This window comes from Pogoniulus pusillus, chromosome 6 (assembly GCF_015220805.1).
Source record: "Pogoniulus pusillus isolate bPogPus1 chromosome 6, bPogPus1.pri, whole genome shotgun sequence".
NCBI classification, from domain to species: Eukaryota; Metazoa; Chordata; class Aves; order Piciformes; family Lybiidae; genus Pogoniulus; species Pogoniulus pusillus.
In genome coordinates this window covers 34,669,021-34,694,440 of record NC_087269.1, presented here as the reverse complement: position 1 = coordinate 34,694,440, position 25,420 = coordinate 34,669,021, and the positions used below count along the sequence as shown (strand labels likewise).

Here is a 25,420-nt window from a genome sequence, read left to right as displayed (position 1 = left end):
CATTTTAAATGATAAACAACCATTAACTAATGACTGTACCGAAGAAGATAATTTCCTTTAAACCTTTAATTTCTAGGTAACCATTGTTTTCATTACTTAAAGGGATGATTAGAACAATGTCAGAAATCTAAACACCACAAACCTCTCGAGTGCCTTCTAATTGTTTCTAATCTTACATTTGTCACACAGTAAGCCAGTGGTTTCAGGACATTTTACATTTTAATTAGTTTGCAAACACAATAAAGGGTGCTAATTTGATTTTATAGTTTGAGTAACAGTGTCATATTTGGTCTGTTGAGAGAAAAAGAATAAGCCATGGGTTTAAAACTTAGAAGTCCAAAAGACACACACTTTTTTCTTTCCCCAGTACTGGCACACAGTGAATAGACAAATATATATGCATGCGCGTGTGTAAGTCTGCAAATGTGTCTCTATATAAATATGTTTACTTCCCTATAGAAATATCTCCATCTATCTATCTCTGGTGAAGCACATTCTGCTTGTTGAAAAGTACTGCAGAAAGCAATTCTGAAATTGTCATCTGAGGCTAACATGCAAAATCAAACAAAGAGAGAAAGAAATTATTACCCATTCCAGTCGACAAACATCTGCCTGATTTATATCTGTACTCATGAATGCTACAGCATGTGACTGCACACTACGTTGCTGGAAGTCTCGACTTGGTGTGGATGTCAGTCTTACACAAAATGAACACTAAGAGCATTTGCTCCGAGCTTACAAATCCCCTCCCCCAGCTGCTACAATACTCATATAAACAGAGATGAGCGACTCGGCAGGAGCGTGGGATGAGCTCTGAGGGCTCCAGTGCTGGCTGCCAGACTGCCAGCTCTGGCCACGCCGCCCTGCCTTATTTATAAACCCTGCTCATCCCCTTGCCTTTCAGCTCTTCCTGAGGTCTGCTTCTTTTTGCACATGACCTGGATGGGACGGGCAGATCCTCAACCCTGGTTAGCCTCAGCAGCTGCACTTTTTAGGAAAAAGTAAAGGAGAATCCAGAAATGTTCCCTCAGTTTACTATACTCTGGCACATGCATTAAAACAGTGACCTTTGAATGAATGGATCCCCCAACCTGGTCCCATCAACAGCCAGGGAGAGTTGTGGTTCAGCTAGGATTAGATACACTAGCATGTGAATGACATATTCTCTCCCCCCCGCCCCCCTTTCTTTTTTTAATGAATAAAGAAACTAGTTCAAGGCTCAATGTTTTCCAAACATACTTGTTATCCTGCTTTTTGGCACTGTACTTTGTATCACGCTATAAAGCACTTCTAATGTTTTGCTAAAAGCTTTAAAAGCAAGAAGGCATTTGTTCCTGAATTCCAGGTATATTGAGCTTGCATATAAACACTGTTTGAATTGGAGCCTTCCATGGCAAAACTGGCACAAACCTACTCTGAAAAGGGGTATTTGCATTCTCCTCGTGACTCAGGAGCTGCAGCTGGGAAGGTCTGTCTGTAGCAGACACGAGCACTGTCCCACATACCCCATGGTCTGACCCAACTTGAATTCACTTTAAGCCATTCCAGATCAGATGCACAATTAACACAAAAGCAGTCAGAGAAATTAATACCAGAAGAGAAGGTCCTTGCCTCTAGTATGTACTCCACAGAAAAAAAAAGAATCTGAAACAGTTCCAGTCACAGCTGAAACAAAACCGTTAACATTTGCTCCCTAAATCATTACAAATAAATGCCTTATTCAAAGATTATTTATATTGCAACTATACCCATTTTGTTCTCTTCAGTTTGGAAATATGACTAGGACCAAAGGAATAATTTTCAAAGTCACATACTTGTTTTATTTTTTTTGTTTTGTTTCACCTACAACACATTCATGAGCACACTGCAGATTTCTTTCTTGAATTTGTTATTTCTAATTACTTCAATGTAATTTTGCAGACATGTTATGGCTTAGTCCCAGTCAGTTTTCCTGATGACACTGCACATTCAGTATGTATTGGACAGCTAAGTGAATGTCCCATGCTTTTTTTTTTCCCTGCTTGCTGGTGTAGAAGGACTTCTGGCATGACTACTTGAGAATATCTGAAACAATTCAATTGCTTCACATGTTGGTGCATATGGCTTTCAAACTCATTTTCTGAAAGCATTTGTGGCAGTGAGACCTGATAACTTCTGCATTCCCAGAAGGTGAGAACATAAGCAAAGCAAATAGAAGCAAAAAAAAGAAAAGAATAAATAAGTAAAGAAAAAAAAGTTGGTTTTTTTTGCCACCTCTTCAGTCTAAGTGCCTGAATTGGGACTATGAGAGACATGACCTATTACAAGTTTAAATATCTTTTTCCTTTGTGCATTTGACATTTACTTTTGCCAATCTGTGTTTTTTCCTCTCTTTCTTTCTCTTTTTCCTTCCTGAAGCATCTGAGAGGGAAAAACTCAGCTACTGAAATTTCCACTGGGACTGTTGATGGGCTGAACTTTTTTTGCCTCTACTTAAGTGTGATTCAAAGGATCAATATTAGCACAACACCGGTGCCCTGTAAGGTTCAGGTTTGGGATGCAAAACAGAACACCCCCACATGCCTGCCATCAGCAGATGACAATGTCCTGGGAGAGCAAAGCTGCTGCTGTTCAAGGCAATATGGCATGGAAGGGCATCAGCATGTACACCTCATACAACTAAAATGGCCCAAACCTCTGCATTCAGACCTTGAAGGGAAAGGTGTTCATCCACCTAAAGCCCACACACACCTCTGTCTTGCTGACTCAGGAGTCTCTTCTTGAGATTACAGTGAGCCACACATGAAAGAGGAGCTCAGGGCTAATGCTCCTCAGACCAGCTAGATGTTTCTGTGAAGCTAAAGGTTCTCTTTGTTCATGAAGCCATGAAAGAGCATCATCACTCAAAAATTACTTCTTCCCCTCCAGCACTCTCGTGAGCCTGTGTAAGCATCACTGTTGCAGATGATGATCAGGAGAGGGTCAGAAGGTGAAGATGTAGACAGCTACACTGCCCACTCATTCAGAAAAGACATTGGAAGCAAGAGCATTTCAAAGCCTCACCACCTCGTACAATTCCCATTCTGAGTTGAACCTGAGGATAGCAAGCAGGGGAAAGGAGAAATTCTCAAGAATAAGATCCATGGGAGCTACTGAGGTCAGCCATGATTAAACACTACATATGGGAGAAAAGCATAGGCCACTACAAGAAGACTGCACCTTCAGAAATCACTTATTTTACCAGCAGCCCCAGGACAAAGAAGTTACCAGTGCAGGTACCATCTACCTGTCAGCACTCAAGTTGGCCTCATTTGAGCCATGCCCATGCTAAGAATGCAACATATCACGTGTACACAGTCACTCCTAGATGCACAAGTCTAAAGACAATGGCTATGCCTTGGGGGTGGCTAACTGCAGGTTAGTTATAGTAGAATGATCTCTTTTTCAGGAGTTTGATTATCATTGGAAGTCAAACAAATCCAACTTACTCCATAAAAAGATTCTCTAGATGCACTTATTTTGGCTGATGTGGAAGTTGTGTTGTTATAGGAAGGGTGTTAAAAAAAACAGTGGCCTTCACACAGCTGAGGTCAAGCCATGTTGGCACGCTGTCAAAATCAGTGGTGTTGCCAAGAGTTTTTAATGAGCCTGGAATGCATTACCTCATTTGTCATACCTGGATCACTTACTCATGCTGAGTCCAAAATAACCTTGGACCTTGTTGGCTGCTCAACAAACCATGTAAGTAAACATTACTGTACTCATGCCTAAAACATGCACCTTTTTCTTGCTTGCTCCACATTACTTAGTTTAGAGAACATCTAAGCCATTGTAATGCCCATGATCAAAGTTCTTGCCTTTCCCAGGCCTCTCTGATCTGCATAACTGTTTCCTGATATGACTTTTGATTTTGGCTTGCTGGTACTCTGGTTTCTCAGAAACACTTCAAAAGTAGAAGGAAAAAAAACTGAAAAGGAAAAGAAAAGGGAAGGACAGCCACTGGTGCATTTCACTGAGGAGCACACCAGGACAGCTGCTCAGTACTGCTAATGCACTTAACAGCTTACACTGTCAAGCAGATTCTGACTGTTTCTTTTGCGACCGTGTTTCTGTCCTGTGGAAAGATGAAGGGAAAGGAAGGAAAAACAGGATTTTTGCCAACTGCAAGAATATGACAACACAAAAAATATCCCAGCTAAGTTTGTAAAACTATCTAGGACCATCAGCAAAGAAGGGCCAGTAGAAGATCTGGAGCTACACAGTCAGGTGAGCTCAAAACATGAGAGGTGGGAATGCACTAGACTGAGGTAATCACAAAGCTGGAATTAAGGTGGAGCACTGGAAGGTATAGAAAGTTAATAAATAGGAATGTACTGTGGTGCTGAGTTTAGAAGAGAAGTGTGTTTGCATGAGACAAGCTACAGTGCATCAGCCAAACACACAAACGGTCTCCCCTCCCTTTAAGACAGACTTGCAGAGCGTCCCCTCACAGGTTCCCTTTGCACTGTGCCAGTCCTTCCTACCTTTTCCAGTTTTCATACATGCACACAAAAGCTGCAATACCAGAACAGGTCGCCTTAAGCTGCAAAACCTGCAGCAGATACAGAACAGACAAGGAGACTTTCCTTCTCAGGTAGGTGGAAATGGCAGAACGCGTCAGATCACAAAGCTACTCGTGATCAGGTGCCAAACAGAAACTGGAAGTGGCATATGGAGGTGCCTGGCTATCAAAGTCAAGGTGAGAAGAGTGGTCCCTGATCTCAGGAATAACCATGTGCTGACCATGCCTGCTGGCACATGGCAAAAACTGGTCGATGAGGACACCGCTACAGCAGCCTGCCAAAAGTTAGCTCTTGGCTGAAAAACATGTTGCACCTTTTAAAACGTAATGAAGAGAAAGTTAACAGTTTTAATGGTTTTAACACTTACGCCTCTAGGGGGCTTCTGGCATTCTGCAATATCTAAAAGTTAAGAAAAGCATACTGCTATATTTAAGCACAGTCTCAAAAGCTGTTCAAAGGTTAGTTAATCTCACATACTGTTCTGGAGTCCCAGATGCTTCCTCGATTTCCTCATCACCTCCATCTCTTTGTTTTCTCTCCTTCACCTCATTCCCTTTTCTGAATCCTGAGTTCAGGATCTTACACTTAGTTTATTTTTCTTTCACCCCTGAACATTTATTTAAAAGCTTCTCCCTCCTGGAAACAGGGTCAGAGTCTGAGGGCCTGGGGCATTTATTGCTCAGGCACACTGAGCAGAGCTGACAAAGAGAAGCAAGCAGCAACCAACCTAGTATTGCACCAAACAGTTAAAAATCAAAGTAGCTGAAAAATAAAGCAGAAGAGCAGACTACATTAAAACCCTCAGAACTTTGTTTAGGAAAAAGCAGTATCAACTGCATTTCAGGAAACTCTCTACAATGGAAGTCTACCATCTACCAACAACTAAAGCTCTTGTTGAGCTCTGGAAGTTAAACAGCTTCTCCATAAACACACATCCCTTGCTGCATATAAAACAATTCAAATATTAAAGCTATTTTTACTAGACTTTTTGTAAATGCCAACCCTTGTTTATTCCTTACAACTGAACATGTCAGACCTGACCTGCAAACTCCAGAGTACAGCAGTGAATATTAAGGATCCACGCTGCTTTCTAACCCACATGGATAAAGAGCAGACTTGTGCAGCCATTTCTGAAAGTTTTGTTTTGGAAACGAGATATCCCATGCTCCATGTGGGGAAAATCAATTTGCTACCTCTCTAAAGAAAACATTCCTCATTTGGAAATAAGTGAAACAGACACTTCCTTGTGTGGATTAATGTGGAGACATATGACTTGCTGCAGACTGTTGTTTTGACCCCCCTCCTGACCAGACAATCTCTGAAAAAAACAAAAAGGTGGTTATTTTTCATGGATTACAGTTCAGACTAGCATTGCTTTTAATAGAAAATTCTGAGGCACTGCAAATATCAGGTTGGCCATTTATGCTAAAAATTGAATGTTTTTCATTGCCATGGAAGACGCAGATGAGATTAAGGATGCGACTTGGAGTGTAGTTTTCTTCAGTTCTGTATGGTTGGAAGTTAAGATTTTTGCTTCATCTGGGCTTCTTTATGGCCTTCTGACTAATTTGGCTTTAAAAAAAACAAAACCAAAAAAATGGGAAAAGTGCTGGTTGAGGGTTTTTTTTGGACAAAATCTATACACATGTTAGAAATTGTAAGTGCAGTAAATTGAAAAGGGAAGTTAAAACTTCAGAGAAAAATCTATGTCTGACAAATACGTGACACTCAAGCAGACCTTAGAGCAAATTAAAACACTACTAATAAGAAAATCCAGTGTAGGCCTATTACTGGCTACAGATGACAGGATTGTTATTAATGATTCAAAAAGAGGCAGAGGTGTTTGGTAAATATTTGTTCCATATTTGCAAAGAAGCCAGATGATATGCTTGCAAAAGAATATAATTAAAGCCAGTCAATTGACTTAGCTTTACAGAAACTAGACCTTAAAACAACAGGAAAGAAAAACAAGCAAAACATCTTATTTTACACTTTCAAAACTACAGGCTTGGCTACAGAAACTAGTTGAACACAAATAACTTCCCTGCCTTTCAGAATGGAGTTGCTTTAATACTAGATAGCATTTTGCCTAGGAAACAGCATTACACAATTTTATTCAAATATACATGAAACAGATTAAGAATGGTCTGAATGGCAGAGCCATAAGCAGGCATCAGTGGGTAATTTCCATCAAATGGAAACACTTTCTGTGGAATTCCACAAGGGTTGCTCTTAGCCTTGCTAGTAGTCAACATTTTCATCGGTGAAATAAATACAAGATCGCTGACAGTAACATTCACACAGACACAAGGACTGGCACAGTGCTAACATTGAGTCACACAAATGAGTAATCAGAAGGGAAAATGGACCATGCAAAGACAATGCTCTTCAGTACAACTCCAGCATGAAATGCAAGAGCAAGAACTAAAGGGCTGACTGAGGCCAAGGGTGACACTTCACACGCCATTCCTCAACTCGAGATTCAACCTATCCTGATGGGAAATACTGCGTCCAAAAGGAGGTCTGCCTTCAAGAAGGACGTCTGAATAACTCAAGTTGTGCTGAGTTTGAGCAAAAATGACTGCTGAGTGACTTCATCCAGGTAATAAGAGTGCCTCAAAGGTGAGAAGCAGCTGACACTCAGAAGCAAGGAGGTGTGCCTGAGCACTGCAGTTCACATATATGATCTATTGCCAGTGTATGGAGGCATGTGCACAACGATCTTCAGAAGACCTTTCAGAAAAAGCCTGAGTTAGACACAAGCTGGTGTGCACAGTGCAGGAAGAAATGCACACAATTTGGGGGGCTTTGTCAAGATACTGGGCTGGAGCTGGGTGTCCCGCCTCAGCCACAGCAAGGGCCAGGTCCAGGCTGCTGCCAGGAGAGTGTTGCTGCTGCAGGCGGCTGCAGCAGCCTGGCTGGCTGCACAGAGGCGGCGTCCAGCTGTCTGGCTGTACTCCTTGCTCAAACAGCTGTTTCCCTTCTCCTTCAGAAAAAAGGTGGTGAACTGGATGAATGTGTTTGCTGGTAATATTGGCAGATGAACCACTACTTGGGGTTCATACCGGAATAGATGACTCAGTAGTTCTTCTGGTGAGAAACTCCACAAGTACAGCATCAAATACAGTAAATTACTCTGCTATGCAGGACAAGGAACATGAGGAGCTGTAGCCCTGATTCAGCAAAGTACATGCCTAACTTGTCAAGACCTGGAGCATGCAAAAACCTCTGATGACCTCACTGGAGCTATCCACATCTTTGAGGCTGAGCCTGTGCTAAGCATCGAAGGTGACCAAGACAGCATGACTCTCTGTCACCAAGGGGAAGAAACGTTCAAGTCCTCAACAAAGAAATTGCCATATCTCATCATGTAACGCCATGTGCTTGAGCAGGATCACACCATCAGACATCAATCTTTTCTTTCTCTCACAAATCTGCAGTCAGCCTCCATCCTTGAAACCCTCTACCCCTAAAGGTCACCTCCTGAGATGCTACACCCAGCAGACAGGGGCTTCACTGTCTTCCGGGGTGGAGAAAAAAAAAAAAGAAAGAGAGGAAAGAGTGATGGATTAAGTAACAGCCACGACAAAAGCAGCGCAGATATGCCAGCGTGGAGTGAAAATGCACAGCAAACCCATGCAAGTCAGCCTGTCTCATCAAAACTCATCAGAACACCCAAGGCAGACTTCCCATTAGAGTGCTTTAGAAAAATAAAAAGGCAAATAAGAGCACACAGCAAATCGTGAGGCAGCTTTCCTGGTAGTATTTCCTTTTTTCTCCAGTAAGACCCAACACTTGTGAAATTGCTGTCTAGCAGAGTCAGCAGTACCCAATGGAGATGTGACCTACATACTTTGGAAATACAGTAGATACGTAGCCAGCCGTATCCACATAGACAGATGAGTTGGGCTAATTGACTGGTAAAGGATGGACACTGTGCATGAATCCAAACAGGCTGAAATTTATGCAAGAAGCATAAGATGGAAGGTTTCCTGAGACCCTGCTTTCGGGGCTGACAACAGCAGGTAGGAAGCAACAACCATCCAGTTGTGCACAACATGAAAATAACAAATTTATTCTTAAGTCTCTTACATTTCTGATTTGTAACTGATTTTTTTAAAGTGCAAGAATAATACAGTTTTCTTTCGTTTTCTTCTTTGCACTTGATCACTGCACCACAGATTAATCAAAATTTGTTAGGCATAATCAACCTGCAAGAAGATATTAGTAAAGTGACATGCAGAAACTGGAGACTAAGCTCCCTGCTGATGCCTTCACGCAGCTGCCACCACAATGAGCACTATACAATGTGTCAGGTGGAGACAGGAGTATCAGCTGTAGCCTAAGCCCCGCTCCCATGCACATCTCTGGGTCATCACCAACTTCACCTGCAGCAGTTAGATTGCTGGGCACCCTGTCACAGAATGCTGAGCCATAAAGAGGTTCAGGCTTCCACAGAGATGTTGGGATAAAGCACTCGCATCCTGGGGACCTGCATACACCTGACACAGCACTCCAATAATGGGGTGTGAAGGTGAGCACTGCTGAGCAGAGTGATGGAACTCCAGTAACTTTGTCAGGTTGTGTACAAGTAGAAAAGGTAGTCTGCATAACTACTGAAACACCCCAGAAATGCTTGGTTTAAAGTCCTGACGCTTAGGTCATGTGCCCACTTTTAAAGAGCGCACACTCTGTGATCTCAGTGCAATTGTTCCAAACGTCATCACAAGCAGAAGTGAGCCCATCTCTGCGTTACAGCCCTGGGAAATCTCTAGCACTCAGAAAATCCAAATAAAACCAAGCTGTATTCACTAATTTATCTGAGCGGGGCAAGGTTGAAACAAAATATGGAGTTGATTGTGCAATATTCTTTCACAGTCAATAATGGCTCTTAGGAAATTATCTGAGTGAATTAAGTGGAGGGACTATTAAACAATTTACACACTTCCTTGTGTTTCAGTTGTCTAATTATAGCTGCGTTTGTCTCTCCCCACAGAACTGTTGTATACCACATGGTATGCATATTTCAGCATCCAGCATTATTAACTCATGACCGACTGTCAGTTGATCATTATCTAACACATGGGGTCTGTAAAAAAAGCCTTATTTGGGCAAAAGCAGGCTTCTGACCCGCTCCTGCCGTATTTTTCCCCAGAAAAACTTCGGTTGGATTATTATTTGCTGTCAATGGAAACTGAGAGGCTGTACGTGAAATCTGCAGACAGGAAAATAAATCCTTACCGAGTTTAAACACTTAGTGGATATTAAAACCATCTCCAGCGTGGTTGGTTCAAAGAAAACTCTCAGTTGCCCTCTAGTGTCACCTGGCTGCCACGCCAGGCAGCCCTCCCGCTGCAGCCAAGGTCACTAAATTTAACCTCATTTCATGTCATGAGATTCACTGTATGTGTAATATTTCTTACAAAAGGGTGAGGGGGGATGCTCTTTCCTGCTGCAAATTTCAGGGCTTGGGCCTCTGGAAGCCCAGAGCTTGCATAATGTTTGCCGCTGTAATTGCAGCTCACGACACGTGGGTTTTATGAGTGAGAATCTCTGAAATCACTCTGCGCACTGCGCTCCATAAAGTTCATTCATAACTAAAAATAGACTGATGTACAAACTGATTTAACGTTATACTGAAGCTAAGGAACATAGGGAGTCTGTAGAATTCCCTAATATGGAAGAGAAGCTGAGATTTCAAAAGCAGCAGTTTATTTGTTTCTGAAAATGGACAACATATGTTAAAGATTTAATATACAGAACCAGGTGTATACATAGCCTACATCTTCATATGTGCCCATTTTCATTCTATATAAAGACTTCATACAGCCTGAAACTATAAATTTAATAACAGATTACTAAATTAAGTCTGCACAATCACTTCATAAAAAAAAAAAAATCATTTCAATTTAAAATACAGCTGTAGGGGTTTGGACAATTTCCTGCATAACAGAGGCCCATCCCTGAAATGTAAATAACACCGGTATTAAAACAAGTCAATCAGGCACATCAGGAAAGGAAAAAACAGTACATGAAAACATAAATGCATTTTCCAGCCTACCTTAGTTGCTTTGATAAATCACTACTGCTTCAGCCATATTCGACCCCCTTCCCCCTCACACCCCAAAATGTCCTGTTTTTCCTAAGAGAAATCCAGGGCTGATTAAGCCTTCACATTTTGAACACAGCAAACCGACAGAGTTTTGCAATAAAAATTATTCACTTCTTTCTTGTGTACTGTCAGCATTCCTAAAATACTGTTACTGTAAAATTAAACAGAGTGCTTTTCAGAAACTCATGACGTTGCCTGCTCTGTTTTTTTCAACTCTAATTGTGCAATGTTCAAATTCTTTTCTTTTCCCAAAACAAATACCTTTGGTAGTTATGAAAGGACAAAAACAACTTGTTGTTTTGGTGTTCTGGGTTTTTTTTTTTTAGACTTACAAGCCACCTATAATATCATTACAGTAAAAATCACAGAATGGCTTAGGTTGGAAGGGACCTCAGAGATAATCTATTTCAACCTCCTTTCCATGAGCAGGGACACCTCTCAACTACACTCGCCTGCTCAAGGCTTCATCCAACATGTCCTTGAACACCCCCAAGGAGAAGGCATCCAACATCCATCCCTGGGCAGCCTATTCTAGAGTCTCACAACCCTCATACTGAAAAACTTCTTCCTAAGATCCAGTCTAAACCTACTCTCCGTCAGCTTAAAATCATTCCCTCTTGTCCTGTCACCAGACTCCCTTATGACAAGTCCCTCTCCAGCCTTCCTGTAGGATCCCTTTAGGTACTGGAAGGCAGCTCTAAGGTCCCTTCAGAGTCTTTTCTACTCTAGACTGAAGAACCCCAGCTCCCTCAGCCTATTCTCATGGTAGAGGTGTTCCAGTCCTAGGATCATTTTTGTGGCTCTCTGGACTTGTTCCAATAGCTCTGTGTCCTTCTTGTAACAGGGACAACAGAACTGGATGCAGTATTTGTGGTGGGGTCTCACAACAGCAAAGGGGCAAAATCACCTCCATTGACCTGCCAGCTGCAGTCCTCGTGATGCAGCCCAGAATGTGAACATTACTTTATTTGGTATATACCCTAATTTAATTGTAAAGCTTTCTCTTCTTAATTTGACAAGACTGAAATACCACAAGAAGTACATATGGCAACTCAGAAAACATAACCAGGGAAAAGGCGAAATGAACATTTGAGAAGACAAATGACTTGATTTGCATATGCAGATACTTGTAAGGCACTGCCTGAATGGTGCCTTGTGCTCGCTCTTGCTCTCATGGTGCAGCTCACAACCACAGTCATTGCGCTTTCTACCCCAGTGTTAACCCTTCTTGGCTGCTGGAGGCTTATGCTGGCAGCACCCAGTGATGCATGTGACATTGTGAAGAGGAGACAGAGTACCAACAGACAAGGAAGCAGCAGGGAGGTGCCCAGACCCTCTGTGCAGTGGCTCCAGCTTCACACACTGCCCAGCATCCCCATTTTTCAGAAGAAGGCTGTCAGCTTCAGCCTAAGCTGGGGCCCCAACGTAACAAAATTGATACTGAAATTATAGGGAGCGTATTAAGGCCCCACTTGACAGGGTTTCGTCAGGGCTACATGGCTAGTGGCTGCCCCCAGCTCTCAAGGCACAGGGATACATTAACATCAGCAGAGCAGAATAGGATCTGGGGAATAACTAATACTGACCTGTAGAAAGCCATTGGTGATAGGGATGCAGCTGGCCACTGAGCCCAGAATCAGCCCTGTGTTGAGGCTCCCCTGCTCTCGGACCTGTATCTCAGAAGGGTAGGACCCCTGGCAAGCCATGTTCCTCCTTGCCTGCAAACAGGCCTCTTGGACTATGTTGCTCTTTAGTGCTGCACACTATCCAGTGTTGTGCACTGTGGGGATTAGGCTGCTGAAAGACTATGGGAAGCTCAGAAAGCTCACCACTTTGTCTCGCAGAACAACATCAACTTTATTGACTAATGCTGGTCAGTTGTCTCCTCCTGGCAGTATCTGGAAGGGCTTTCAGGTTGTACAAGAATCCTTATCTTCATTTCCAATAAAAGGATTACTCCACTCCTAGATTCATCTGATTTGCTTTCTGCTGGATCTAGATTTTTCCTAGAAGCCTCCCCACCAGCCATGACATGATGCTGTTTTGTTTAGGAATTCTGACAAAGTGACATGAGCAGCCAAACTTCTGTATACCAAATTTTAAACAGACAAAAGTAGCACCAAGACAGTTCAGCACCTCTCCTCGATTTCCAAGTACACTATTAAGTAGACTTGGACTACAGCAAAGGTGAATATGAAGATTCATTGTCCCAAGAGATAAATATTGACTGAGGAAAAGCAAGGTCAAATTGGTCAATATTTACTCAAGAAACTCTAAATGTTGATGCTGTGTAACATACACTTTGTGAGTGTCTTCATCAGTTGTCTCTGGAGATCTTCTCATTATGGCTAAGAATTTCAAAAGCATCATCTTTTCCCCTGTAAAATTCACATTAAAACCAGACTCTCACACACACCTACTGCAAAATAGGAAGCTTTCCATGACTAAGGCCTCAGCAAAAGGAGCTGTGAAGATTTTCAAATACTATCTGCTCATTCTGCATCGCAATACTCAGTTGCTCCGACCTATGAAGACATGAAGTATCATGTAATGACACTATTTCAGACTATCATGCACAGGAATTTCTTCTTTGGTAAGAATTAATGCAGTCCCTTCTCTCTCTGTCTCAAATATCCATCAATTAAGGAGGAAGTTTTTATCTCGTGCTTCTATTTCACATAAGGAATTGCTTTGAAACAATGACAATCGAATTTTGGGGGAGTTATGATCTTACAATTTACTGTGGCAAGTATATCAGTCCTAGTATTTATCTGAGATTTCAAGTTCACTGCCAGATTTGTGAAGATCTACCATGTTATTTTTGTCTGAAGCCACAGCATAATGGACTCTTCTTTCCACTGGATAGCACTGTTGAAAACAAAAATTCCAGGAAGTTTATAAAAGCTGAGTATTTTGAAGATTCATGAGGAAGGAAGACACTCAAATCCTCTAGAGTCTCAATGAGGTTATTCATCGAGACCCTTTGGCACCTTCATATGGCCGCTCAGTGACTGAGAAGGCACCAACCCTCCAACTCCTCTGTTCATTCAAATGGTCTAGCATGGTGGGTGAACTCCTTTTTCTAACCTTTGTCTTCACTGAACAGTCAAACATAGCACAGCTTTGTTGCAATCACCATGGAGATCAGTTGGTTTCAAATTAGGCACAAATGGTTTGTTTCCTTTGCTATTTTTATTGTGTTTTAAACCTATTATGCTCCTCCCATCCTGTCCTTTCTTTATATTTACTGGCAAATGAGAAAAATCTTACTTTACTGGGGAAGTTAAAACCTAGCCATAGCCTCTCCTGAACTCAGTGGGGGACAGCAGTGGTCCCCCCTTCTCATTTGCCTCCCTTGCTGGTTGGCAACCAGTAAGTCTGCACAAAGTCAGACTTGCAGATGAGATGACACAGAACGTGCAAATGAAGTCCCTGTTAGCTGGAAGAAAAACACGAGCCTCGCTCCATGCAGTTTCACAGTTAGGCCTAACAGGGATGCAAGAATTAACTTATTCTCTGCAAGAGGGAATAATAGGTGTACTTCAGTTTCATGCCTGCAATGGCATGGCTGGACAACCAAGGGCTGCCATGAAAGAAATAATATTATCCTGGATAACTGAGAGGAACCAGTATGAAGATGGGACAGTGCAAATAGCATGAGGAACTGAGGTAACAGGAGGACTGAAGCAATGGGGAGTGGGGGAAGCCAGACTTTAAGGCTGTCAAGATTACATGCAGCAAGCAAATAAATCCAGACTCATGAAGCCAGAGGCAAGTGTTACTCTTCTACCAGGTGACAACTGGGCTACTGCAGCCAGAGGCTACTAAACACCCTCTTGCCATGGAAAGGGTACCACCGAAAGCATGGAGTTGTTATTTGACTCCCAAAGATGTGAAGTCTCTAACAGAAGTTCCTTTGGAGGCACAGAAAAGACACAAGGACCGACAGTGCTGAATGTAGGTTTCCCACAGCCCAAGTCAATGGGCTCCCTGTGCCAAAAATGCAGCAGGCTGAGATCTGACAGTCCCAAAGATGCAAATGCCAAATGCAAGCCTTTCCCACAATTCTGTGACAGGTACATCGCTGCCTTTAAAACAGCATCAACTCTCCACTAAACCTGGAATCATATGCAATCTATAAAGTGAAGCTTAACTTTAAATTCAGAGACCAATTAAAAAAAGTAAAAATCAATTAAAGGCTTTTATGAAACAGGAGATTGATCTGCAGCCTAAAACTTCCAGTAATGTAATATTTTAGAACTTTAATAAATAATGCTTTTATCTTGATTGCAAAATAATACCCTGCCATGAAAGCACAGAGCAGAGGTAGATTTTTTTCAGCAAGAATTAGAATGTCACACTTTGCACAGAATGGAGCATTACAATTATTGGTGAAACACATTTTTCATACTTGTTAATACAAAATTAACAATTACATACATCACTTAATTCTATAAGTGCATATCTTTCAGAGTACCCATTAGTTAACCATGCCTAGTTCAGTTGTAATATACATGCAGGCTTTGCAGCACAGAGGGGATGTAACTATGAGAGTGCTGGCACAGTAAAGCCTGAAATGGCAAGTGCTATTAAATTGAGATGCAATCACACTGAAAGGGAAACATTAACAAACAGCAGACAATTGAGAAGAAAATACAGGGTGCTTGTGTTCTAATACATGTGCTTCAAAACCTTACATAACTATTCATTGTCTAGTTCATTTGGCCAGGGGCCCAGTTTGCTCTATGCTATGCTATACTAATTTTATCATCATAAACTGTTACACAAGCTTTATGCAGTCATGCATATGAAGACGTTGTGGAAGACATTACATTTGATTATCTTTCTAGCAAAGACACCATCTTGAAATTAAACATAGCCTGATAGAAGTATATGAGTTTAAAAAAACAAAACAAAACACAACAATACACTTCTGAGTGTATCATTAAAAATAAAGGAAAAAAAACCCTTTCCAAAATCCTCTTTCCCTCCTTTGGAAATCACCTTCACATTAGGCGTGACAGATGAATACCACTAATCCCATAATACAATGCAAGAATCTGCATGTTCCTGGACTATGTTAGTTTGAAGACAGCTGGTGATTTTTGGAAATACAGGTTGGTGGGGGTTTTTATCCCCCCCCTTTTTGTAAATACACCTTCTTTTTCTAGAAACAAGGCAAAATACTTTACAAAGCAAAAAAAAGGATGCATGAAATAGCTGGGTTTAAAAAAAAATGTTATTTGTTGCTTTAGCATGAACCAACATGAACCATTGAGATGCTTCATTTAAAGATCTATCTGTACCACAAAACATTTGTAGCGCAGCAGTGGGAAAATATGGAGGTGAGAGAGACAGGGGGAAAAAAAGTACACACTGTACAAAGCAGATACGATCCAGAAAAGTCATTTCATATTCCACACTGGTCTATGGAATTGTCTGAGAATTTTCTACTGGACATTATTTCCAGGTTCAAAACTGGCTATATTTAGTCACTGCCCAGTGCCAGAAAGCACTACCAGACTATAGGATCATGGCATATTTTAAGTTTGATATCTCAGCAACCATCAAGGCCAGAAATAAATACCTTTTATAAATCAGGAAGAGTAAAAGCCTCAGACCTCCAAGATATACAAGGGATTTTTTTCAGCTCTAAGTCATCATGTATCAACCTCAAAAATCATGATTTTGATTACAATTGTGCATCTGTTATGTCCCGACTACCTCCTACATATTTTGATTTCAACATTTTAACATCTAATTTAAAAAAGCTAGTGAACCAATGTTTTATGTGGGGCCCCTGAGGCACTTCCACATGCAAATACCACCACCACATACCAAAAGCAGAGTTGGCAGTCAAGTGGCACTGAAGTCGACGTGTGTAGGAGCAAACCCCAAAAAGCTTTAATGCCAGATTCTGATCTAAATCACATCACTGCCAATCCAAAGTAATTGACTCCTGTGGATTTACATGAGTAGAAAGGAGATCATAATCTTGCTTTTAACCTTTACCTTTGAAGTAGAGATGGTCATAAATCCGATTTCTTTTATCCAACAGGAAAATGTCAGAATTTCATCATTTTCTTCAAATTGGGGCATATAGTCAAAAAGTTCTGAGCAAGTCTAATGGACAGCTCTTAATTTTAATGTACCTAATCAGAACAAAACAACTGGAAATACTTCTACAGATCAAAATTCTCTTGTCTTAAACAGCTTTGACATTAAAGACTGTCCCACTAAACTGTGGGTCCCAGAGACAGTGCTCCATGTTGAGCTCTGAGCACAGAGCACACTGAGCTGCTGCGATGGTGTAATCATCAAGTAGATTGTGATGTAGCACCAAGCCTTGTTCAGAGAAAGCGCCAGGCACAAGACATGACCACACTAGTATCATTGTGGCAGAGACATCCCCAAGAATATGTCAACTCAGGATGATAAAGTTCAGTCCTTGCAACCCCAGATCAAGCATTTAATTTCAAACTTTCTGTGAAAAAAGAAATACATGGAAAAAAAGACCACAGTCCAAACAGACACACAGTGGTACGGTGGTTCTAGATAAGATTTTGTTTCATTCTGTCTACCAGTGCTAAAAAAAAAGGCATCATGGACTTCACTCAAAAGAGTGAGAAAATCTTCTGTGAGGTAAAAGTTAAACCAGAATTAAAATGCAAAATGAGAAGTGTTGGGAATCAGCTGGCATTGGAAGAGAAGGGCTGGAACCAAGCTCCATGCAAGGACTATGTCTGGCGCTTAGGCCATGCCTGAAAACATCCACTAAAGGAAACAGGAACTTAACCCATTCTCTAACTGCAGATGGAAAATACCACAAGGTGGTAAAACTTTCCTCAGCTATTAAGGAGTGTTTGTTGACTTTCTACAATTTATTTGAGCCATTGTTACATTGTTTGAGTCTAGGCTTCTGAAACTAAGAAAGCCCAACCAGCTGCAATGGATTCTGGCTGCGCAACTTATCTCTGCATCTGAGTGACATGCAAGTTTGAGCTTGTGTTTGCTACCCTGGGACTGTCCAGTTTTCATGGATATTCATGTTTAGATCCAAAAAGTAAGCTGAGCCCTGATGCCTTCTCCAGCTCACCTGAAATGGGAGCTGATGTTTTTGCTCATTCATCTCCACTTCCTTTGCTCTCCCGAATATTTCTGATGGTTGCTAGGCAACTATTGTTGAATACATGCATGAGGCATTAATTGTCTCTGCACTTTAAAAGAGGAAAATTCTTTAAAACTGAGGACATTGCCATACCAAAAATAGGATATTTCCTTTATGAAGGGCAACACTCATGGCTGGGAATGTTGATGGCTGCAGTCTGTCAGAGGCTAGATGAGTCACCGAGATTACTCACATGCAGTGCAGCACAAAGAAAAATGGTTTAGAAGACCTGAAGTTTTATTTAAAATGAAGTGCTTCAGATCTTCTGACTTTTGTTACTGAGATATTATGATCCATATTTTAATGAAATTAATGGCATTGGGTCACGCTGCTGTTACAGAGAGCCTTATAACTTACTGAGCCTACCAATTCACTACCTGCTAAACCCAAAATGGCAGCAGCAAGTATTGCTCTTCGCTACACTTCAAAGAGATGCTGTATTCTCACTGCTGATCCTAAGTGCTCTGTGCGACTTACTCATAAATGTGGATTTCATTTTATAGGGTCTTTTTTTTTTTTCCAAAATACATTCCAATGTCATGATCAAGCTCTAAAGACAGTAAACACAGACTTCTATAAATTGACTTAAACTTCTAAACTAAACAGCTGGATTTGCAGCTAGGTAATCTCTGGGGTTTTTTGTTGTTGTTTTAGAACAAACCCGTCTCTACCATAACTAAACATTCACAATGTACATGTATTCATCATAATTACAGGCTGACTTTCAATAAAACCAACACACAAAAAACAACCCTCTCAAAAACCATAATTTTTTTTTTGGCATATCAGCAAGTGATTACAGCTCGCTGCAAAATAAGGATGCTATAAAATAATGAGAAAACTATACTGCTGATTTTGAACATAGTGTTCTGAGGTAAGAGCTGGTAAAGGCCCTGGGCATTACCTTATCTGTTTTTCAAACTTGTGTTCTGTGTGAAAAACGTGATGGGAGATAGGCTCTTCTCAGCAACATTCAGCAGAAGTTTCTAAGACCTTAAGACGAAGTGATTTAATCACCAAAGTAGAGAAGTAGGATCATCAACACCTACTTAAAGTAAACATGCCACCCTACAGCAAAGACCTGTTTTCACTGGAAGGTTAACTTCTACTAGAGTTTGAAATCCAGACTGAAACACGGGAGGGTGATGACAAGAGTTGGAAAGTTGCACAGTACCTCTCTGTGGAACCATCAGCAGCATCTGTGAATGCCATCCTGCTAACGTGGATGATCACCACTGGCCTTTTCACATATTCTTTTACCCTTTCTACAGGCTGAAACTGTTGATTTCAAATAAATTCCTCCTCTGCTATTACTCACTTGTTACTAACACCTGACTTTTAATTAACATGCTCTTTAGGGTTATTACACAAAAGGTAAGGTGACTGGAGACATACGTCAGCTACATTGAGTCTGCAGATGATCTGGCAGTGTGTCACTGCACATGCAAATGAGATGCTATTGAGTTACACTTTCTATACTTCAACTAAGGAAACAGCCCTTTGTAGGGGCTGTTATTAAAGTGGCGTAAAAATCACCAGATCAAATTCTTACTCCCCAGGAAAGTACAGGCAAGAGACGAGAGCAGAGGAACACGTTGCTCTGTCAGTGCTCTGAGACAGGCAATGGCTTATGGTAGATGGAGACTGCTAAGAACAAAGAGGACATGGTCTACCAACAGCCACCACAGTGGACTACCGGACACACTGGTGCCTCGCTCCTAGTGCTCCAGCTTCCTCTGTAACCCTGCTTCTCTGCCTCTAGTCTACATGAAACTCTGCCTTGTCTATTTAAGAGCATAAGCAAATTTTAGAAAGGTTTCTTCTGCTGTATATTGGACATAAGATCCAGCACAATCTATCCTTTACAAATCACATATATTAAAAAAACTATTAGTGTTTAAGGACAAAAGGAATTTGTATGATATTGGCATTTTATCTACTTTCTGGAAGTACTGCCTATATTAGGTCAGTGACCACTGGATGAAGATAGTATCTTTTCCCTGTGCAAGGATCATGTCTTTTGGAAAGCAATCTTCATTTAAAAGATTCAAGTAATAAAGAAGCTATGTCACTCTAAGTTAAGTTGTTTCCATAGTTAATTACCCCTCACTGCTAGATAATAGTTCCTTTGTTTCAACATTAATTTATCTGCTTCCACTTTGAAGCAGAAGGTCCTGCCAGGTGTCTGTCTGCCAGATTAGAGAGCCTTATACCATTACAGGTCTTCTCCTCATGGAGATGTTGTGACCAGGTCCCTTCTAGTCCTCTCTTTCATACACCAAAAGAAAAGGACATTCTCTATCCTTTCACTTGAAAGCAAGCTTTCTGTGCTGTGAATTGTTTTTTGAGTCCTCCTTTAACCCCAGGCAGTACTTCAATACCATGTGCACTGTACGGGTGTCAGAACCAGGCACAAAGCTGCAAATGCGGAAAAGTCACTCCAATAAACTCTTCCATGTTCCTCTGCAGCCCATAGTTCAGAACAATACATCTGAGTATTAGTAATGCAGTCATCCCATGAGATTGCATCACATTTTTTGCAGAAAGCCATAATTTGACCAATCTACCAAAAATGTTAGCTCTTAGGGGGAGTTGATAATGATTTCCTGTAGTCATTGATGCAGCAGTCGTAACACCTCCTCATTTCTCCTCACTATTCTCCTGCTTATTTTGTACTATTTGCTCTCCTACTCTAGTCAACTGGTTATCTGCCATTACCCTTCAGTAATTTATGGCATTAAGACCAACACAGGCAGCCCTGAGGCACAAGGCTTGTCTGACCACTAAAAGACCAATACACAGCTATATATAATACCAAAGCCCAAACTTCAGCTGAAATGTAAACTCTCACTTGCTTTACTGGCCTTTGGCCCATAATGGACAATGAATTAATCAAAAACCATCACAAAGTCCTAATTGCCAATGACTAATTTACTAAAAAAGCAATTTCATTTTTTTTCCTTTCAAATTTCCTTCCTCTTCAGTATTTAGACATAAACCCAAGGTCCTATGAAGAAACTACCAGCATCCATCGGCTGCAAAGATGGATGTTTACACCACCATGTGTTGGTATCTTCTCCCACAGACACAGACAGAAAGGGATTGCTGAGGTCTCCTCAAATGTTTGCATAGATGATAAAATAAATCACATATTGTCCATGATCTGTCTGATCCTGTTTCTGAAGACACTGACAGGCAACAAGAACCTCCTCAAAAGGCACTAGTGTCAATAAAGAAATTTCCCCTCTGGATCACCCTTAATGCATTCACTTTAGATTTTAGAGCGAGAAGACTAGAGGAAGAATTTTAATGCCCTATTTTACCTCTTTTGCCATCTGATTTAAAAACAAATTCACAAAACCCAGGCAGGGAATTTAAATTCCGCAGAAGTCTCACCCACCAGTAATTACTGCTGTAGTGCTGAAAATTTTAAAAGAAAACAAACCCAAACTCGAACAAAACACTATTTTTCAATTAATTTTCTTCCTCTGATTTCTCTCCACATTGCATCATCTCCCAATTACCGTGATTTTGCTGAGTGTGCCAGTTTCTTAAAGACACAGCCATAAAATGTATGGACTAATTGTTGAGCAGAACTGAAGAGCTATTAAAACTGCAATAGTACAGCACTTCCAATGCTAGTCTATTATTTCTACATGATTGGTTTTGTACAGTCTAACTCATGCAGTGAAACTCTTAGATAAATTAACTCCTTCGTTTTGACATAAACATCAAAGGGAGAATTAAAGGAGAAGGAGTTCTACTTTCTGCTGCTATTTATGATTTACTGTTCATAAGCCCCTTGCACCTTCCTGAAAAGTTACAAAATTACTGAAACCGGGGAGGCCATTTGCTGTTTCATCAAGTCCAGAATACATTCAATTTGGCTCCAGGACTATCTCATTTTCCCATTTCATGTTTCCTTGGCATCTGCATGGTAGAGCATGTTTACAGAACTTTGTAACTATAACATACAATTCAGTCATTTCTAAACAGCTCTAGAAGAGCAAGTCTGAAATGTACACATTTTAAAGATTATTTAGTGAACACCAAACCCTTTCCCATCTGCTTTAAATTTTGAATTTCCCAATAAATGAATAACATACTAAAAAAGCAAACAAGATCTGACATTATTTAGTCTAAGTTTCTAAAATGGCATAACATCTGTAGCTAAAAACAATTCTGAATAACTATATTTAACTAGAGCGGTGCTCTATTATTCATAGCTCATTTTCCTTACAGACCAAGGGACTTAATGTGGTGTTCAAACATTTATTTTAATTGTTTAGTCCTTCCAACAGCCAAACTACAGGGGAAAAAAAAGGGGGTAGGGGGAAATCTTCACTTCTATCTCTTATATATATTCATGTGACCAACCCATGATCTCAGTTAAGTGCCACAACTGTTCATTAACACACATCACAGCCCCCCAGTCAGCACTGTGAGCTTTGAAACCATGCCAAAAGCAGGAGCTCAACTAATGACACTTTGACCTTTTCACTACTAACTTCAATCTTTATTAAAATCTCTAAGACATCAGCTCTGTCTCCCTCTTTTACCATCTTTTATCTGCTCCTGAAATACCTAATATCCATTCATTAAACGGAAAAGTTTGCTATACTCTTACGTAATGATAGATTCCCCTTTCACTTGCCACTGCCTTGTGAAATGCCTTTGATTAAAAAAGAGAACGAAACACCCCCTCCCCCCACCAAACAGCTCTAAATTCAGATTGCTCACTCATTTCCAGGGAAATCAAGCATGCTACCTAATATGAAAAAAAAAATAAATCTCACAGCATCCAAGCAACTTCAGCTCCATTTTCTGTTCCTTCTATTAAATTCCAACTTAGCAACACAGAAAATGTTCACTCGACTCTTTGCTCTTACTTTTTTTGATTTCACATTTGCATCTTCACAGCCTGAGCATTTATGGGGAAATTTTTTTTTTTGCCAAGCAGGGTTTCTGTTCCCTACAGTAGTCACCAAAAGCAGTAGTCCCATGGAGGAAAGTGTAACTGGAGACAAATAAAGGCTTTGATCATTTTTATGGTGCTCAAAAAGATTGTGGGGGAAGAGAATTTTTTTTTCCTTAATGTGTAATTAACTAATTACACATTAAGGAAAAAAAAATCTCAGAAAACATTCAGGAGTCATTTATGCATTTTCATTCTTTGTCAGCTTTCTGGCACGCCCTACGTGCTTCATTTCTTGCTTCAAATAAGTACTGGAAAATATGCACAGTATTTGGAACGGAGGAGAATGACACATTAATTTGAAGTTTGCATTTTCCAGATTTGAAAAGAAACTTAAGGAAATCTAAAATTCGACTGCAACCTTTAATTTATATCCCACTTCACCCACAGATTATCTAGAAGGTATAAACTATTCATTTAAGCAGCGCAGTGAAGTATCATCGTTAGGTGGCTTAGTTGCCTGGGATACTACTATCAGCCTGACCAGTAGGGAACCTGGGAAGCGTGAGCTTGAAAGGGGGGGAAAAGTAAACAAAGTAATGAGTAACAGTTACAGCTCCTTAAAATGTGTACATTAACCTTGGGATTGGGAAACTATTTGCTTTTTAGAGGCAGCACTCTCTGACTGAAATAATGATAAATATTTTGGAAATTCCATCTGAAGCCAAAATGAAATTACTCAAGTGCACTCTGGGAGAACAAAGCTTTTTAGTATACCTTCAAATGAACTCAGGTAAGTTTACAAATGGCTTATACCTAAAAGACCATTAACTAAAATTACATTTGTTTTTATTGAAAGACAGCCTCAAGTGCTGACATGTAATATATGACATGTGATACATAATAATACTCTTAAACCAGTTCTGACATATCTCCCAAGGCATAATAACCACAAATGACTGCTTTAGTTAAGAACTAGCCAGAAGCAAAATAGATCCATGTAAAAGTAGCTTTAACCATAAATACCTCAACAATATTTTATGTCACTTTGTAAAAAAGTTAAAGGAGTCTCATAACAATTAACAACAAAAACTTCATGTTCTTTACTATTGTATGGTGGTTGTGAAAGGTTATTTCATAGTCCCACGGCTGCCAGTGCTGTAAATTATGCAGGCACCAAGAAGCATTAAGAAGAAATAACAGCAATTTAAACTAAGGCTGACGTAATTCATGATAAACAGTCATTGGAAAATATTACAATGTTGTCTTTTTTTTGAGTGGGTTTAATCAGAAGAATGTGACCATATTCTGACATAAACCACTTCTCTTTTCCATTGTATGGGCATGGGAATGGGGCCCTTCCCTGGCAGCAAAGGTGTCCCCTGTTGCTGGCCACAACTGACCCTCACCACCTTGGGGTTGCTGGTGGAACAAAAGCTCACTCAAGACAGAGCTCAAGAGACTGGGCAGGCCTGGTAGTCCAAGGGAGGTACTGAAACCAGGGTCAGAACCAAACGAGGATGCTCTAAGGAAGATGTACTGAAAAAAACTTTGATGGTTTCAGAAACAAGAACATGTATGGTGGGCAAGGCTTATGCTCATGATGAATGCAGCCTGGCTTAGTTTTCACTATAATGGCAAAAACTGATTTAGATAGCTGAATCATAAACTGGCCATTGAGTGGAAATCCTATGTAGGAGGAATTAGTCATTTCTATCTGCAATCACTTACTTAAGGGACACCAATAAAGCAGACATGCATGCAATAGATGACAAAGCCCATGTGATAAGTTACATTATCAGGCACAGAAGAAGAGCTCCCTTGCTAACCCTTCATTTACTGGAAATACACACTCAACTCTCTGCCAAACTTGAGCTAATAAAAACATGTATGCCCTACAATACCATCACCTATTCACTACTCAAAAATATAAAAAAGGAGAAGTTAAGAGTGCAAGACTGGAAGTGGGTACGTCTAGGCTCTGACACTGGTGCATGCAGGAGGGAAGGTATCTCCATTCCCATCCCCTGAGAGCCCCAAAGCCTGGGCTGGCCCAGAAGGAAGGCTGCACCAGCCACCCTGCTGTTCACAGCCCCAATGCTGCCTTGAGCAGCTGGGTCACAGGCACCATGTGCTCACAGAGTGAGCCCCTCTTTCTACCAGACTGCTACCCAAGGGCACCCAAAGAAGGAAGGTGCTATACCAGTTTTCAAAGTGCCCTCACCACAGGAGCTATGGTCTCACAGTGGTTGTCTGCTGCAGTCTCCTTGGGCAGCTACCTTGCTATTTCATGCAGGATGGAGGGCCACCATCAGCCCCAGCTGAGAAGTGTTTCCAAGGGGTCAGATAAACCAGGCAAAAGCAGCTTTTCAGGAAACACGGCCCCACCACTCAGCATCTGCTGCCTTCCTGAGGGCAGTGTGAGCAAGCAACCCAAATAAAATCAGTGTTCTCCATAGAGGAGTTTTTATTACCAAGTGAAAAATAATCTATCTTCTTATTATAACCCAGTTACAGCTACGGTTGCTAGTGAAAATGTACCCAAAAAAGTAGAAACTACCAGTATTTATTTCTATTAAAGTTCTTGCAGGCAGGAAGGTATTTTATCTTACTTTACCACACATTACTTATGTTCACTTAACAACCTGATGTTAACGTTGGGCGAGATTCTGCTCTCGGTTAAC

At 40.8% G+C, this 25,420-nt stretch overlaps 1 protein-coding gene across 5 annotated transcripts in view; it reads right to left on the bottom strand.

Annotated features, from left to right (window-relative positions):
• The window catches only part of ARID5B (AT-rich interaction domain 5B), a 151,759-nt gene that overhangs the window by 37,192 nt on the left and 89,147 nt on the right, over positions 1–25,420 (bottom strand). The gene's annotated exons all lie outside the window — the stretch shown is intronic.